At 45.9% G+C, this 18,930-nt stretch overlaps 1 protein-coding gene across 1 annotated transcript in view; it reads left to right on the top strand.

Moving 5' to 3' along the window:
- The first annotated feature begins 1,966 nt into the window (after window positions 1-1,966).
- TMEM71 (transmembrane protein 71) overlaps window positions 1,967-18,930 on the top strand; it is a 44,625-nt gene continuing 27,661 nt past the window's right edge. The window contains exon 1 of the mRNA XM_073590434.1: window positions 1,967-2,248. The gene's annotated coding sequence lies outside the window, so the exon portion shown is untranslated. The remainder of the gene's footprint in view (window positions 2,249-18,930) is intronic.

Genomic DNA, 18,930 nt, shown 5'->3' with positions numbered 1-18,930 from the left:
ATCACACAGACCAAACTCTGAGGACACAGACCAAACTCTAATGACACGGACCAAACTCTAATGTCACAGACCAAACTCTGATGACACGGACCAAACTCTGATGACACAGACCAAACTCTAATGACACGGACCAAGCGCTGAGGACACGGACCAAACTCTAATGACACGGACCAAACTCTGATGACACGAACCAAACGCTGATCACACACACCAAACTTGGAGGACACGGACCAAACTCTGAGGACACGGACCAAACGCTGATCACACAGGCCAAACGCTGATCACACAGGCCAAACGCTGATCACACAGACCAAACTCTAATGACACGGACCAAATACTGATCACACAGACCAAACTCTGAGGACACGGACCAAACTCTAATGACACAGACCAGACTCTGATGACACCGGTCACTGATGAACCTCGGACTGTTTTTTCGCAACAAGATATAATAAAATCTGACATGTGAATGGGGCCTTACAGTCAGTATGTGATGAGGGGCGATCTGTAGTAAGATTTGCCTCTTAATGAATTTGGCGCCTCTATCAGCTCTCGTGTCAGAGTATAAAGCCGTGTTCACACATTTAGTATTTCCTCAGTATTTTACATCAGTATTTATAAGCCAAAGCCAGGAGTGGATGATAAATACAGAAGTGGTGACGTGTGTCTACAATATTATATTTTTTCCTCTGATTCTTCCACTCCTGATTTTGGCTTACAAATACTGATGTAAAATACTGACCAAACACTGAATGTGGCTCAATAAATGTCCTCCAGTCAGGAACTTTTTTGGCATAAATTTCTCAAACATGCTCAGTCAGGCCCCTTTCCTGCTAAGGTGCATCCACTTTTCACAGTGTTGGCATAGCTGCCCCGGCACTGGGGTAAAGACTTCAAAAGTTGCAGAAAACTTTTGAAACATTTTGAATAAGTGTTATATGATAATTCTGGTGCAAACAGATCATTGGGGGCAGTTCATCAAGAATGGCGATTCCCTCGCCGGTCTTGATGAGGACCATGTTTTAGCTTAACGAATCAGGTGAGGCGGTTAGTGGGTGCGCAAATGAGTGGGGGTCGCCCCCATCCCGCCCCATCTCCGCACCCCCCTTTTTTTTTCGGGATGTGAAAGCACAAGAAGTTGCTTTTTTTGTTTTCACAACCTCAAAAATATCGCGACTTTTCAAAGCTTTTTTTCACCATAAATCTGGAGAAAAAGCTTTGATGAATCGCCTCCTGCGAGTTTACAGTCTTCACCACGATCTCTGCTTGCTGCCTTTGAATGATATAAATCCTGTGCCTATGCAATCCTGCTCTCAGGAGAGTAGTGGTCGCCATTGTGTCCAGTGCAGGACATCCTCTGCTAAAAATCTCTTTTCTGGTTTGCTACAATGTATCAGTCAGGAGTGGGGGGGGGCTGTTGAGCTCACAGAGCATTGTGCAGCCTGGATACAATGGTATCCACTTCTCAGCTGTATACATTGATGATCGCCACTGCTAAACATCTTGTAAAAATGGGGACGAATCCGTGCACAAGGTAGATTAGAAAGTTGTCAAACTTTTAGAAAACTTTTTAGAACTTAAAAACTTTTTGAATACACTTATAATTTAACCTACTGGTTTACCATCAGGACAAGTTACAGTATGCTGCCTAACGGGGGTGGACGTATCATTGGTGCTCCCGCACAGGGGCCCGAGAGGTGAGGACTGTAAGGAGGCCCCATTTTTCCATCTAAAGCAGGTGGAATTGTGCATTATGATGAGCTATTGGCCTACAAAGGGCCCCATATATTGTTCTTGCACAGGGGCCCTCTTCTGTCTGTGTCCGCCGCTGCCGCCTCACCCTCTCGGCTCTGCTGCATCTCTCCCTACGAAAGCCTCTTAGCTGCAGCCTGACAGGAAGCGTGACCTCACTGACAGCCGCTGACGACAGCACACACTGGATTCGAAAAGAAACAAGACAGTTGAGAAGTGATCTGGATGTCAGAGACTGCACAGCCCTCCCCCCAGACAAGGCGGTCCAGATTGTGGGGGGCTTTTGTGGTGCTGGGGGTCCTGTTCTATGGAATAGACTGAATGAGGCTCCAGAGCCACTGGATGAATGTACAAGTCACTGACAGGTGACACTGGGAGGTTCCCGGATTACGGATGCTGCAGAAATACCCAAAACCATCAGGATCTATGAGCTCCATCTACTAGATCATATCCAATCCCTCCAAGCATTGATATAACACAGGAGCTGATCAGATCGGTAAGTAACGTCCCGTACTTCTCACATCTTCTGGATCACATCGGTCCAGTTTGGTGCCCCTTTTACAAAATATTGGACAATTGCTTAAAGTACAATCCCTCATATGATTGGTGCAACCACAAAAGGGCTGAAGAGGTAAAGGGGGGGGACGTCTATCTATAAAGCAGGTGGGATTGCGCATCATGACGAGTTATTGGATTACAAAGGGCCCATATGTTGTTTTTGCACCAGGGCCACCTCCTGTCTGTGTCCCCCCCCCCCCCCCCCCCCCCCCGTCAGTGAATCCCTCAGTACACAACCCTCTGGTTCATAGTGTGATGAGATAGACAAGGAAGCTGCAGAACTTCTTAATCCCACGGATTTATCAGATGCCTCCCGCAGCTAACGAGAGCGATCCCATTAATGACCGAATGTTATGGAATTGCTACCTAAGCGATTCCCCAATATCCTCTCGGAGGTTGCTGTGCAGAAGGATATACAGTGTATTCGGTGTAGTTTGTTACTTGTCGGGATGTAGAATCATGGATCCTGGAAATACTCATGTAGCAAAGAAGAGGGCGTTATTTGCTACCATGTGCAAAACAATGGCAAACTCAGCTCTGCTGTACCTAAATGTATCTAAATCCAAAACAAACTCAGCTCTGCTGTACCTAAATGTATCTAATTCCAAAAATTAATTCAGAGCCCATTTTTCGTTGTGCTAGACATCGGCCCCCCCAGCTGAGGTCTCTGCCACTGACGACCATCTCGTCTCAGTCACAGATCAAAAGTTTTTAAAGTGCAGTCACTGTAGATGTCAGTACAATGGTCCATTACAACCAGCCGCAATCTGGTGGCTTTATCGGTGATGGTGCAGACGCTGCAGATTTAAGTGCAGCTATTTTTCTGTCATCTGTCACTAGTGGAGAATGTCAAAGGCAGGAAGGTCACTATGGTACCCCTGGGCTGCCCAGTGTTGAGGGTCCCTCCTACTGTCATGGGCCCATCCTTACCCCAATCTTCTTATAATCAAAGCAAAAACATTGTAGTTTACTGAGGAAGTGAGAACAGAGCGAGGAGCAGGTGCAGTTATAGGGGCGGTATTCACAATGCAAAGGGGGCTCCAGGCAGAGCGGCCAACCGCATGGAAACTCCTGGGCAATCAGTAAAAATAGGGCCCATTATTCAGATTGGCAACACTGGCAGGAAAGGGGAAGCATAGACTGTAAAAGGGGCAGCATGCACCTTAAGAGGGGGGCAGCATATATTATAAAAGAGGGCACAGTACAGTATTCAAGGGGGCAGCATACAGTATATTATAAAAGAGGGCGCGGTACAGGACCGAAGTATATGCTCTGAAAGGGGGCAGCAGGCAGAAAACAAGGTGGCAGAATACACCGTAAAAGGGAACAAAAACACAATATAAGAAGGAAGTATACACCATTAAAGGAGGCAGTACATATTATAAAGGGGGGCAGCATGCACAGTACATGGGAAAGTACACATCCTGGAAAGGGGCAGCAGGCAGAGGACAAGGGGGCAGCAAGTGCTAAAAAACTGTAAAGGGAGCAGCAGGCACAGTAGAAGAGGGAAGTTTTCACTTAAAAGGGGGTAGCAGGTGCAGCAATAGTTAGTAGCAGGCACAGTAAAAATAGGACAGCACTCGCACAGTGAAAAGTGACAGATAGCAGGATACAAGAGGGAATAATACACTGCTGAAGAGGGGCAGCAGGCAAAGCAATAGGTAACAGCAGGAACAGTAATAGGTAACAGCAGGCACAACAATAGGTGACAGTAGAATAATGTCATGGGTTTACCGTGGCAGAGAGGAGTGAAAAGACTGCAGCATCTGATTTCTCTTACTCCAGCACTGATTAGAAGCACTTCAACTTCATATTAAACCGTGCAGATTTCTTTTAGCAGTGCAGGGGTTAATCTGCTCAGTTGAGAGCTCTTGGAAGCTTTCCTGCATTAAGGCTCTCAGCTGTTCACTGATAGCCACTCCCATCTCCTATATAAACTGGGTCCTGGCTAGCACTCATTGTCAGAGGTAGCTTCCTGCTCTATGGTTTAGGATATGGTGAGTTGTTGTGGTTGTTTGAGAAAGCGTTTGGTGGATTTATCTGAGACTATTGCTAGGTTTTGGGTGTGTGCTAATTCCCCTTCTCCTACTATGCTTTTTCCCATCCTCCACTCCCCAGTGTTTACCTCTGTTGTTTATGTGGATATGCTTGTATATTTGGTATTTTGATTTCATCCATTTTAAGTTTATGCTTAGAACATACAACACTGCCCTTCACCTCTCCAAACAAACCTATTTCAACACCCTCATCATCTCACTGTCCAATAACCCGAAACGTCTCTTTGACACTTTTCATTCTCTACTCAATCCAAGAGTACAGGCCCCAACCACGGAGCTCCGAGCTGACGATCTGGCCAATTACTTCAAAGAAAAAATTGACCAGATCCGACAGGAAATTATCTCCAAATCCCCTCATACCATGCACTGTCCTCCCTCCCCCACTGCATCTAACTCACTCTCTGATTTTGAACCAGTCACAGAAGAAGAAGTAAGCAGGCTCCTTGCATCTTCTCGCCCAACTACTTGCACCAGTGACCCATTTCCGTCACATCTCCTCCAGTCCCTTTCCCCTGCTGTCACCCCTCACCTAACTAAAATATTTAACCTCTCTCTCTCTTCTGGTATTTTTCCCTCCTCATTTAAGCATGCCATCATACATCCACTACTTAAAAAACCATCCCTCGACCAAAACTGTGCCGCTAACTATAGACCTGTCTCTAATCTTCCCTTCATCTCTAAACTCCTGGAACGCCTGGTCCACTCCCGTCTTATCCGCTATCTCTCAGAAAACTCTGTTCTCGACCCTCTCCAATCCGGTTTCCGCTCTTTACACTCCACTGAAACTGCCCTCACTAAAGTCTCTAATGATCTGCTAACAGCTAAATCAAATGGTCATTACTCCATGCTAATTCTCTTGGATCTCTCTGCAGCATTCGACACTGTGGATCATCAGCTCCTCCTCACTATGCTCCATTCCATTGGCCTCAAGGACACCGTTCTCTCCTGGTTCTCCTCCTATCTCTCCGACCGCTCCTTTACTGTTTCTTTTGCCGGTTCCTCCTCCTCTCACCTTCCCCTTACTGTTGGGGTTCCTCAAGGATCTGTTCTAGGCCCCCTCCTCTTCTCCTTGTACACTGCCCCCATTGGTCAAACAATCAGTAGATTTGGTTTCCAGTACCATCTCTATGCTGATGACACCCAATTATACGCTTCTTCTCCTGACATCACGCCAGCCTTTCTAGAAAACACTGGCGATTGTCTAAACGCTGTGTCTAATATCATGTCCTCACTATATCTGAAACTGAACCTGTCAAAGACTGAACTCCTTGTGTTTCCTCCCGCTACTAATGTACCTATACCCGACATTGCCATTTCCGTCTGTGGTTCCACTATTACTCCCCAGCAACATGCCCGCTGTCTTGGGGTCATACTTGATTCCGAGCTTTCCTTTGCCCCCCACATTCGATCACTGGCTCGCTCTTGTCATCTGCACCTCAAAAACATTTCTAGAATTCGACCTTTTCTTACTTTTGACTCTGCAAAAACTCTTACTGTTTCTCTTATTCATTCTCGTCTCGACTATTGTAACTCTTCTAATCGGTCTCCCTCTTACAAAACTCTCCCCTCTCCAATCTGTCTTGAATGCTGCAGCCAGGATCATATTCCTCACCAATCGTTACACCGATGCCTCTACCTTGTGCCAGTCATTACACTGGCTACCCATCCACTCCAGAATTCAGTATAAACTTATTACCCTCACCCACAAAGCCCTCCATGGCTCAGCACCACCCTACATCTCCTCCCTTGTTTCAGTATACCACCCTACCCGCGCCCTCCACTCTGCTGATGACCTGAGGTTAGTATCCTCAATAGTCAGAACCTCCCACTCCCGTCTCCAAGACTTTACACGTGCCGCGCCAATTCTTTGGAATGCACTTCCCAGGTCAATACGATTAGTCCCCAATCCCCACAATTTTAAGCGTGTCCTGAAAACGCATTTATTCAGACTGGCCTATCGCCTCAACACATTAACCTAACCTATCCCTGTGTGGCAGAGCCAAAAGTTTTACCATAACCAGGTTCCCAGCATCATGTTCCCACATGCTTTATGCATCCATTAGCCCTCTGTGTCTGTACTGTTACACACTTAACATTATGGCTGGTTCATACAATCAGGGCAACTGTTACCACCCACCTTTCGTGTCTACCTCTTTCCTCATAGACTGTAAGCTTGCGAGCAGGGCCCTCACTCCTCTTGGTATTTGTTATAATCTACTGTATGTGATTATTGTTATGCTGTAATGTCTATTGTCTGTACAAATCCCCTCTGAAATGTAAAGTGCTGCGGAATATGTCGGCGCTATAAAAATAAAATTTATTATTATTATTATTATTATTATTTTCCTTTATCCTTGCTTGTATTACCTTGTTAGTCTGGTTGGTGTATTACGGTACACTACCACTCCCCCTCTTCTCTGGGTGGTGGAAGGGTACAGATTGAGGGCAGATTCAGGAGCTAAGGCAAGGTACGTGGCCCCGGCATCTTCACTATCAGAAGTAATCCAGGGAACAGGGCGAGCTAGGGCGCCCCTAGCATTAGGGACAGAGAAGGAGCCCCTGGTCCTGGGATACCCGACAACAGAGTCGTAACAGATAAAGTGGGATTGGGTCAGTCCAGTAGTAATATCAAAGGGAAACGGGGGCACCACATCGGCCAATTTTGGGGAGAGCAGCAAGTTATTGTTGCTGGAAGAACCATTGATAAAGTTCTGGTGAAAAACAGTAGTGTTAAAGAAGCAAACTAGAATCAGAGAAGATATTGTCATTTATTTATTGTTATCAGACGAGAAAATCACAGATGACACTGACGGACGATGAAAGACGATCCGAGGATTTATGTATCTAATGTATGACTGATTTCTTAAGGAACCTAAACCAAAGTCTTGGGAAAGGGCGATCCTTTAGGTAAATGGTACATTACCTATTGGCCCTTTTCCTGGGTAGAACAAGAACATTACAGTGAATTCCCCAAATTAAAGGGATAGTCAAAAAGGCTTAAAGGGGTTGTCATCTTTCAGGAAATATTGGTCTCCAGACTCAGTGGGGTATAAAAGAGCAAGACACTCTCCCTCCCCAACATGGCAGTGAGCACAGTGACCCTGCCCATTCAGAGCTCACTGACACTGTCGTATTGATGTCAGCAATGGCAGACATGGGGAGCAGCGGCAGAGCCTCAGCACTGGACCTGGGGATTGTGAGTGTGGTGCGTTTTTTCTTTATGCCAAACTGAGCTCAGGGATCAATATTTCCTGGAAGACGACAACCCCTTTAAAATAATTGTCCTTAATCATTAGTTATAAATAGATGACATTTTCTTTGCTAATTAACATCATAACAATGATCTTCATTATTCAAATCCAGAGCTCCCGATCTACTGCCTAAACTCAGTTGTCGAAAGTATCAGAGTAGTGATGTGCCTCCTAATGACTTTGGCCGATCTTACGCAGGCACACCCTTCATTAAGACTGACGTACAAAACATAACTTAAAGTCAATCTGTCAGCAGGTTTACCCCATGTAATCCAAGAGCATCACGATGTAGTTGCAGAGGCCCTGATTCCAGCGATGTGTCACTTACTTGGCTGCTTGCTGTCATTTTGATAGAATTCTTGTTTCCTCTGCTGTAGGTCTACCTGAGCTGTGTATAGCCCCGCCCACAGCACTGATTGACAGCTTCCTTTGTGCACTGTCCTCAAGCTGCCAATCAGTGGTGGGGGCGGGGTTACACAGATTAGCTGGACTGCCTGGCACCTGACATCTAGTCCTGCGATGATAATCTCCTGCTGATAAAACATTGATTATAAAGAAAATACAGCAAACTGCTGATGAAGTGACGCATCCCTGGAATTATCTGCGGACAGATTCCCTTTAATGATCGAGACCATCGAGTAAAATGATAACATTTTTGGATACCTGCAGCCACCACTAGAGGGAGCTTACTGCTTATGTAGTGTTTGAAAATAACACATCTGTATAATAATAATAATAATAATATTTTTTCATTTATTTAAACAAGTTTCCAATAATAGATAAGTGCAGCAAAAAGACATTTCTGCAAGAAGCCCAGTGCCTCAGCCGAGCAGCCTGCATTGTGTATACAAAGTATCAGGCGTTATTTGTCAACAGGACGCAGGATATGTAGCAAACACCTTGTTCTTTGTAGCAGCATTTATTAACCATTGCATGAATTTAGGGTTATCGTCTCCAACACCCGCTGCCAAAACCGCGTCATAAACTCCAAAACATTTGTGCAGTGATCGGTGGCATTTTGGAATAAACTCCTTGTTATAAACTCTTTTTAAGAAAGGTCGACCACCGATCCAAAGTGATCATTTTTTGCTTTTATTTTATTCCCGCCGCTCCCTTGAATATTCATTTTTTTCACAAAGTAGCTCAACATTTGCACCAAAGGTTATAAATAAATAAAGTAATAAAGTATCAGGCTTATATAAAAGTACTCCAGTGGAAGGAGTTTCTATATTGGCGCAAAAATTAGCAATTTTTTATTTTTTTTTTCTTACAAATAAAGACAAACACCTAAAATAGACTACAAAAGGCAAAAATGAAAAACAAGTGTAAAAAAAAGACAAGAACAAGGACCCCCCCACCCCAAAAAAGTGCAGATGCAGTAATAATTCAGACCCTCGGAGTGTTAGAATTGTGTCTTCTTCGCCAAGTCATGTGACATGGGATGGAACAATGGATGACGTAGATTCTCTCTCTTCTCTCCTTATATACCGTATTTCATTAGTTGCCATCCATGTTGCCTTTATGAGTCCATTCACTTCTCTTGTTATTCTTAAAGGGGCGGCCACATTGCTGGAATTCCAGACAGTAGTGAGGATGTGGAGTGGGACTGCTCTGTACATACTGGCACTGTACTGGGACTCACTGGGAGTGTTAATGCCGGGGATACGTTTTAGGTAACATTTCTAAAAACTGAGGCATCAGACAGTCAGACGTGATGATATATTCATCTATATACAGTGGGGAAAGTAAGTATGTGACACACTGAGCATTCTATAAGTTTTCCCTCCTACAAAGAATGGAGAGGTCTGTAATTGTTATCGTAGGTACACTTCACCTGTGAGAGACAGAATCTAAAAATAAAATCCAGAAAATCACATTGTATAATTTCTACATAATTAATTTGGTACAGAAACCTTTGTTTGCAATTTCAGAGGTCAGACGTTTCCTGTAGTTCTTGACCAGGTTTGCACACACTGCAGCAGGGATTTTGGCCCCCTCCTCCATACAAATCTCCAGGTTTCAGGGCTGTCGCTGAGCAACATTGAGTTCTTCTCCCTCCAAAGATTTTCTATTGGGTTCAGGTCTGGTGACTGGCTAGGCCACTACTGCAGGACTTTGAAATGCTTCTTACGGAGCCACTCCTTAGTTGGCCTTGCTGTGTGTTTCTGGTCTTTGTCATGCTGGAAGACCCAGCTACGACCCATCTTCAATGCTCATACAGAGGGAAGGAAATTGTTGGCCAAAATCTCACGATACATGATGCCCTCCATCCTCTCTTTAATTTGGTGCTTTAGTCCTGTCCCCTTTGCAGAAAAGTACCACGAAAGCATTATGTTTCACCCACCATGCTTCACGGTTGGGACGGTGTTATTGGGGGTTGTACTCATCCTTCTTCTTCTTCCAAACATAGCGAGTGGAGTTGATACCAAAAAGTTTTATTTTGGTTTCATCTGACCACATGACCTTCTCCCATGCCTCCTCTGGATCATCCAAATGATCATTGGGTAGCTTCAAACGGGCCTGGACATGTGCTGGTGTGAGAAGGGGGACCTTGCAGTAATGTTTGAGATATTGCATGGAGCCCCAGGGCGAGGAAGATTGACAGTCATCTTGTGTTTCTTCCATTTTCTAATTTTCTAATAATTGTGCCAACAGTTGTTGCCCTCTCACCAAACCTCTTGCCTATTGTCTTGTGGCCCATCCCAGCCTTGTGCAGGTCTACAATTTTGTCCTTAGACAGCTCTTTGATCTTGGCCATGGTGGAGAGGTTGGGGTGTGATTGAGTGTGTGGACAGATGTCTTTTATAGACTGAGTAGGAGGACTTCTTAAAGAAAAACTAACAGCTCTGTGAGAGACAGAATTCTTCCTGGTTGTTCAGTGATCAAATACTTATTTCATGCAATAAAAGGCAAATTAATTACAGTGGGTGTGGAAAGTATTCAGACCCCTTTAAATTTTTCACTCTTTGTTTCATTGCAGCCATTTGGTAAATTAAAAAAAGTTCTTTTTTTCTCATTAATGTACACTCTGCGCCCCATCTTGACTGAAAAAAAAAATGTAGAAATTTTTTGCAAATTTATTAAAAAAGAAAACCTGAAATATCACATGGTCATAAGTATTCAGACTCTTTTCTCAGACACTCATATTTAAGTCACACGCTGTCCATTTCTTTGAGATCCTCCTTGAGATGGTTCTACTCTTTCATTGGAGTCCAGCTGTGTTTAATTAAACTGATAGGACTTGGTTTGTAAAGGCGCACACCTGTCTATATAAGACCTCACAGCTCACAGTGCATGTCAGACAAAAAGAGAATCATGAGGTCAAAGGAACTGGCCAAGGAGCTCAGAGACAGAATTGTGGCAAGGCACAGATCTGGCCAAGGTTACAAAAAGAATTTCTGTAGTTCTGAAGGTTCCTACAACACAGTGGCCTCCATAATCCTTAAATGGAAGAATTTTTGGACCACCAGAAGTCTTCCTAGACCTGGCCGTCCAGCCAAACTGAGCAATCGTGGGAGAAGAGCCTTGGTGAGAGAGGTAAAGAGAAATCTCAAGATCACTGTGGCTGAGCTCCAAAGATGCAGTAGGGAAATGGGAGAATGTTCCACAAAGTTAACTATCACTGGAGCCCTTGTAAGAGTCGGCCAGGACCGTATTCGTAGCCGAGGACACCGGGGCTCTGGTGTCCTGAGCTCTCCTCACAGAAAAATCATGCTCGCCAGTCAGCATACCTCTGTCTCCGGATTCAGCTTCTTCAGGGTCCTCCTTATGCAATGGGAGACCATTTCCAGGAAAATTCACATCAACTGAGACACAGTCCATCATAACTTCAACAAAGACATCTTTACTTGGTTCATTACACAGCTTTTCCAAAGTCTTCACAGCATGTAAAAAGACTTCACATAATAAAGTTCCTTCTCTTTCACGGTTACTCTGCTCGGGCCTGGGGTTGGATCGTCCCTGACGGTTTCTCAGTTTACTCTTTGTTCATCTCTGCTATGGTTAAACATGCCTTGGTCTGTTTCGCCCCAGACACAAGATCATTAGTCTCCGGAGTCAGTAGCCACTGAGGATGAGACCTGATCTGATGTACTGGCCCCTTTTTTCTCCATCTGTACTTACTGTTTCTGTGGGTACCCCTGACTGTTTCGCCCCGGTCTTAAAGGTATGTGCCCAAGCAATGAGTTGCCACATACTGGCCCGTTGTTGTGCTATGCTGGTGCGGTGGATGGCTGGGCTTCTCACTTTTAATGTTGCAAGTCTGCGGCCTCGTCCTGGGCTTAATGTGGACCCTTTGGGCACCTCTGGCCCTCTGCGCTAACCCAAGGCTGTCTCTAGCTTATCCGACAGCAGCCCCTCCTACAATTAACTATATGTTAGTACTATCTACACTATCTAGGAACTGTGAACATGCCCCCCATCTAGTGGCCAACTCTGCCAACTGCACTTTCCCTAACCTTGTGCACATCAGTGTAACAATATACATGTCATACATTATACATTTAACAGTAAATGGTAATACACTTAGATGTGTAGCAGTACCACAACTGAACATTAGTAATACACCTAAGGGTGTAGCAGTACCAGCATAAAGATAAGCAAACATATTTTTCTCATCCCCTTACACCCTCCACCAGTCAGGCCTTTATGGCAGAGTGGCCCGACGGAAGCCTCTCCTAAAAAACACATGAAGGACTCCCAGACAATGAGAAATAAGATTCTCTGGTCTGATGAGACGAAGATAGAACTTTTTGGTGATAATTCTAAGCAGTATGTGTGGAGAAAACCAGGCACTGCTCATCACCTGCCCAGTACAATCCCAACAGTGAAACATGGTGGTGGCAGCATCATGCTATGGGGGGTGTTATTCAGCTGCAGGGACAGGACGACTGGTTGCAATTGAAGGAAACATGAATGCGGCCAAGTATAGAGAGATCCTGGATGAAATCCTCTTCCAGAGTGCTCTGGACCTCAGACATGGCTGAAGGTTCACCTTCCAACAAGACGATGACCCTAAACACACAGCTAAAATAACAAAGAAATTGCTTCAGAACAACTCTGTGACCATTCTTCACTGGCCCAGCCAGAGCCCTGACCTAAACCCAATTGAGCATCTCTAGAGAGACCTGAAAATGGTTGTCCATCAACGTTCACCATCCAACCTGACGGAACTGGAGAGGATCTGCAAGGAAGAATGGCAGAGGATCCCCAAATCCAGGTGTGAAAAACTTGTTGCATCATTCCCAAGAACACTCATGGCTGTACTAGCTCAAAAGTGTGCTTCTACTCAATATGGAGCAAAGGGTCTGAATACTTATGACCATGTGAGATTTCAGTTTTTCTTTAATAATTTTGCAACAATTTCTACATTTCAGTTTTTTTTCAGTCAAGATGGGGTGCAGAGTGTACATTAATGAGAAAAAAAAGAACTTTTCTGAATTTACTAAATGGCTGCAATGAAACAAAGAGTGAAAAATTTAAAGGGGTCGGAATACTTTCCCTACCCACTGTATGTACAAATACAATGTGATTTTCTGTTCCTGTTTTTAGATTCTGTCTCTCACCAGTGAAGTGTACCTATGATAAAAATAACAGATCTCTCCATTGTTTGTAGGTGGGAAAAACTTGCAAAATCAGCAATGTGTCACATACTTATTTTCCCCAATGCATTAGGGGTGGGCAGATGTTTCTGGCATTGGTCACCCATCAACCACACTGTAACATAACAGTAAAAGGCACAAATGCCACCATTACACACTGTGCCAGCCACAGATATTTGTTACAGTTTGCACCAACCAAAGATGCCCCATGTTACAGTCTGTGCCAGCAGTGGATGCCCCATGTTATAGCCATTTCCAGCAATGGATGCCCCATGTTATAGTCTGTGCCAGCAATGGATGCCCCAGGTTATAGCCATTTTCAGCAATGGATGCCCCATGTTATAGTCTGTGCCAGCAATGGATGCCCCAGGTTATAGCCATTTTCAGCAATGGATGCCCCATGTTATAGTCTGTGCCAGCAATGGATGCCCCAGGTTATAGCCATTTTCAGCAATGGATGCCCCATGTTATAGTCTGTGCCAGCAGTGGATGCCCCATGTTATAGTCTGTGCCAGCAATGGATGCCTCATGTTATAGTCTGTGCCAGCAATGGATGCCTCATGTTATAGTCTGTGCCAGCAATGGATGCCTCATGTTATAGTCTGAGCCAGCAATGGATGCCCCATGTTATAGTCTGTGCCAGCAATGGATGCCCCATGTTATAGTCTGAGCCAGCAATGGATGCCCCATGTTATAGTCTGTGCCAGCAATGGATGCCCCATGTTATAGTCTGTGCCAGCAATGGATGCCTCATGTTATAGTCTGAGCCAGCAATGGATGCCCCATGTTATAGTCTGTGCCAGCAATGGATGCCCCATGTTATAGTCTGAGCCAGCAATGGATGCCCCATGTTATAGTCTGTGCCAGCAATGGATGCCCCATGTTACAGCCAGTTCCAGCAATTAATGCCCCATGTTATAGTCTGTGCCAGCAATGGATGCCCCATGTTATAGTCTGTGCCAGCAATGGATGCCCAATGTTATAGTCTGTGCCAGCAATGGATGCCCCATGTTACAGCCAGTTCCAGCAATTAATGCCCCATGTTATAGTCTGTGCCAGCAATGGATGCCCCATGTTATAGTCTGTGCCAGCAATGGATGCCCCATGTTATAGTCTGTGCCAGCAATGGATGCCCCATGTTATAGTCTGTGCCAGCAATGGATGCCCCATGTTATAGTCTGAGCCAGCAATGGATGCCCCATGTTATAGTCTGTGCCAGCAATGGATGCCCCATGTTATAGTCTGAGCCAGCAATGGATGCCCCATGTTATAGTCTGTGCCAGCAATGGATGCCCCATGTTATAGTCTGTGCCAGCAATGGATGCCCCATGTTATAGTCTGTGCCAGCAATGGATGCCCCATGTTATAGTCTGAGCCAGCAATGGATGCCCCATGTTATAGCCTGTGCCAGCAATGGATGCCCCATGTTATAGTCTGAGCCAGCAATGGATGCCCCATGTTATAGTCTGTGCCAGCAATGGATGCCCCATGTTACAGCCAGTTCCAGCAATTAATGCCCCATGTTATAGTCTGTGCCAGCAATGGATGCCCCATGTTATAGTCTGTGCCAGCAATGGATGCCCCATGTTATAGTCTGAGCCAGCAATGGATGCCCCATGTTATAGTCTGAGCCAGCAATGGATGCCCCATGTTACAGCCAGTTCCAGCAATTAATGCCCCATGTTATAGTCTGTGCCAGCAATGGATGCCCCATGTTACAGCCTGTGCCAGCAATTAATGCCCCATGTTATAGTCTGTGCCAGCAATGGATGCCCCATGTTATAGTCTGAGCCAGCAATGGATGCCCCATGTTACAGCCAGTTCCAGCAATTAATGCCCCATGTTATAGTCTGTGCCAGCAATGGATGGCCCATGTTATAGCCTGTGCCAGCAATTAATGCCCCATGTTATAATCTGTGCCAGCAATGGATGCCCCATGTTATAGCCTGTGCCAGCAATTAATGCCCCATGTTATAGCATGTGCCAGCAATGGATGCCCAATATTATAGCATGTGCCAGCAATTAATGCCCCATGTTATAGTCTGTGCCGGCAATGGATGCCCCATGTTATAGTCTGTGCCAGCAATGGATGCCCCATGTTATAGCCTGTGCCAGCAATGGATGGCCCATGTTATAGCCTGTGCCAGCAATTAATGCCCCATGTTATAATCTGTGCCAGCAATGGATGCCCCATGTTATAGCCTGTGCCAGCAATTAATGCCCCATGTTATAGCATGTGCCAGCAATGGATGCCCAATATTATAGCATGTGCCAGCAATTAATGCCCCATGTTATAGTCTGTGCCGGCAATGGATGCCCCATGTTATAGTCTGTGCCAGCAATGGATGCCCCATGTTATAGCCTGTGCCAGCAATTAATGCCCCATGTTATAATCTGTGCCAGCAATGGATGCCCCATGTTATAGCCTGTGCCAGCAATGGATGCCCCATGTTATAGCATGTGCCAGCAATGGATGCCCAATATTATAGCATGTGCCAGCAATTAATGCCCCATGTTATAGTCTGTGCCGGCAATGGATGCCCCATGTTATAGTCTGTGCCAGCAATGGATGCCCCATGTTATAGTCTGTGCCAGCAATGGATGCCCCATGTTATAGCCTGTGCCAGCAATTAATGCCCCATGTTATAGTCTGTGCCAGCAATGGATGCCCCATGTTATAGCCTGTGCCAGCAATTAATGCCCCATGTTATAGTCTGTGCCAGCAATGGATGCCCCATGTTATAGCCTGTGCCAGCAATGGATGCCCCATGTTATAGCATGTGCCAGCAATGGATGCCCCATGTTATAGCCTGTGCCAGCAATGGATGCCCCATGTTATAGCATGTGCCAGCAATGGATGCCCAATGTTATAGTCTGTGCCAGCAATGGATGCCACATATTACAGCCTGTGCCAGCAATGGATGCCCCATGTTATAGCCTGTGCCAGCAATTGATGCCCCATGTTATAGTCTGTGCCAGCAATGGATGCCCCATGTTATAGCCTGTGCCAGCAATTGATGCCCCATGTTATAGTCTGTGCCAGCAATGGATGCCCCATATTATAGTCTGTGCCAGCAATGGATGCCCCATGTTATAGCCTGTGCCAGCAATTAATGCCCCATGTTATAGTCTGTGCCAGCAATGGATGCCCCATGTTATAGCCTGTGCCAGCAATGGATGCCCCATGTTATAGTCTGTGCCAGCAGTGGATGCCCCATGTTATAGCCTGTGCCAGCAATGGATGCCCCATGTTATAGTCTGTGCCAGCAATGGATGCCCCATGTTATAGTCTGTGACAGCAATTAATGCCCCATGTTATAGTCTGTGCCAGCAATGGATGCCCCATGTTATAGTCTGTGCCAGCAATGGATGCCACATGTTACAACTTGTGCCTTCAATGGATGCCCCATGTTATAGCCTGCGCTGGCAATTAATGCCCCATGTTATAGTCTGTGCCAGCAATGGATGCCACATGTTACAACTTGTGCCAGCAATGGATGCCCCATGTTATAGTCTTTGCCAGCAATGGATGCCCTATGTTATAGTCTGTGCCAGCAATGGATGCCCCATGTTTTAGTCTGTGCCAGCAGTGGATGCCCCATGTTATAGTCTGTGCCAGCAATGGATGCCCCATGTTATAGTCTGTGCCAGCAATGGGTACCCCATGTTATAGTCTGTGCCGGCAATGGATGCCCCATGTTATAGTCTGTGCCAGCAATGGATGCCCCATGTTATAGCCTGTGCCAGCAATGGATGGCCCATGTTATAGCCTGTGCCAGCAATTAATGCCCCATGTTATAATCTGTGCCAGCAATGGATGCCCCATGTTATAGCCTGTGCCAGCAATTAATGCCCCATGTTATAGCATGTGCCAGCAATGGATGCCCAATATTATAGCATGTGCCAGCAATTAATGCCCCATGTTATAGTCTGTGCCGGCAATGGATGCCCCATGTTATAGTCTGTGCCAGCAATGGATGCCCCATGTTATAGCCTGTGCCAGCAATTAATGCCCCATGTTATAATCTGTGCCAGCAATGGATGCCCCATGTTATAGCCTGTGCCAGCAATGGATGCCCCATGTTATAGCATGTGCCAGCAATGGATGCCCAATATTATAGCATGTGCCAGCAATTAATGCCCCATGTTATAGTCTGTGCCGGCAATGGATGCCCCATGTTATAGTCTGTGCCAGCAATGGATGCCCCATGTTATAGCCGGTGCCAGCAATTAATGCCCCATGTTATAGTCTGTGCCAGCAATGGATGCCCCATGTTATAGCCTGTGCCAGCAATTAATGCCCCATGTTATAGTCTGTGCCAGCAATGGATGCCCCATGTTATAGCCTGTGCCAGCAATGGATGCCCCATGTTATAGCATGTGCCAGCAATGGATGCCCCATGTTATAGCCTGTGCCAGCAATGGATGCCCCATGTTATAGCATGTGCCAGCAATGGATGCCCAATGTTATAGTCTGTGCCAGCAATGGATGCCACATATTACAGCCTGTGCCAGCAATGGATGCCCCATGTTATAGCCTGTGCCAGCAATTGATGCCCCATGTTATAGTCTGTGCCAGCAATGGATGCCCCATGTTATAGCCTGTGCCAGCAATTGATGCCCCATGTTATAGTCTGTGCCAGCAATGGATGCCCCATATTATAGTCTGTGCCAGCAATGGATGCCCCATGTTATAGCCTGTGCCAGCAATTAATGCCCCATGTTATAGTCTGTGCCAGCAATGGATGCCCCATGTTATAGCCTGTGCCAGCAATGGATGCCCCATGTTATAGTCTGTGCCAGCAGTGGATGCCCCATGTTATAGCCTGTGCCAGCAATGGATGCCCCATGTTATAGTCTGTGCCAGCAATGGATGCCCCATGTTATAGTCTGTGACAGCAATTAATGCCCCATGTTATAGTCTGTGCCAGCAATGGATGCCCCATGTTATAGTCTGTGCCAGCAATGGATGCCACATGTTACAACTTGTGCCTTCAATGGATGCCCCATGTTATAGCCTGCGCTGGCAATTAATGCCCCATGTTATAGTCTGTGCCAGCAATGGATGCCACATGTTACAACTTGTGCCAGCAATGGATGCCCCATGTTATAGTCTTTGCCAGCAATGGATGCCCTATGTTATAGTCTGTGCCAGCAATGGATGCCCCATGTTTTAGTCTGTGCCAGCAGTGGATGCCCCATGTTATAGTCTGTGCCAGCAATGGATGCCCCATGTTATAGTCTGTGCCAGCAATGGGTACCCCATGTTATAGTCTGTGCCAGCAATGGATGCCCCATGTTATAGCCTGTGCCAGCAGTTAATGCCCCATGTTATAGTCTGTGCCAGCAATGGGTACCCCATGTTATAGTCTGAGCCAGCAATTAATGCCCCATGTTATAGTCTGTGCCAGCAATGGATGCCCCATGTTACAACTTGTGCCAACAATGGATGCCCCATGTTCTAGTCTGTGCCTTCAATGGATGCCCCATGTTATAGTCTGTGCCAGCAGTGGATGCCCCATGTTAAAGCCTGTTCCAGCAATGGATGCCCCATGTTATAGTCTGTGCCAACAATGGATGCCACATGTTATAGTCTGTGCCAGCAATGTATGCCCCATGTTATAGTCTGTGCCAGCAATGGATGCCCCATGTTACAGCCTGTTCCAGCAATGGATGCCCCATGTTATAGTCTGAGCCAGCAATGGATGCCCC

Source organism: Dendrobates tinctorius, unplaced genomic scaffold (assembly GCF_039654945.1).
Source record: "Dendrobates tinctorius isolate UK_male_01 unplaced genomic scaffold, ASM3965494v1 ptg000116l, whole genome shotgun sequence".
Classification (NCBI taxonomy): Eukaryota; Metazoa; Chordata; class Amphibia; order Anura; family Dendrobatidae; genus Dendrobates; species Dendrobates tinctorius.
This window is presented reverse-complemented; position numbering and strand designations above follow the sequence as displayed.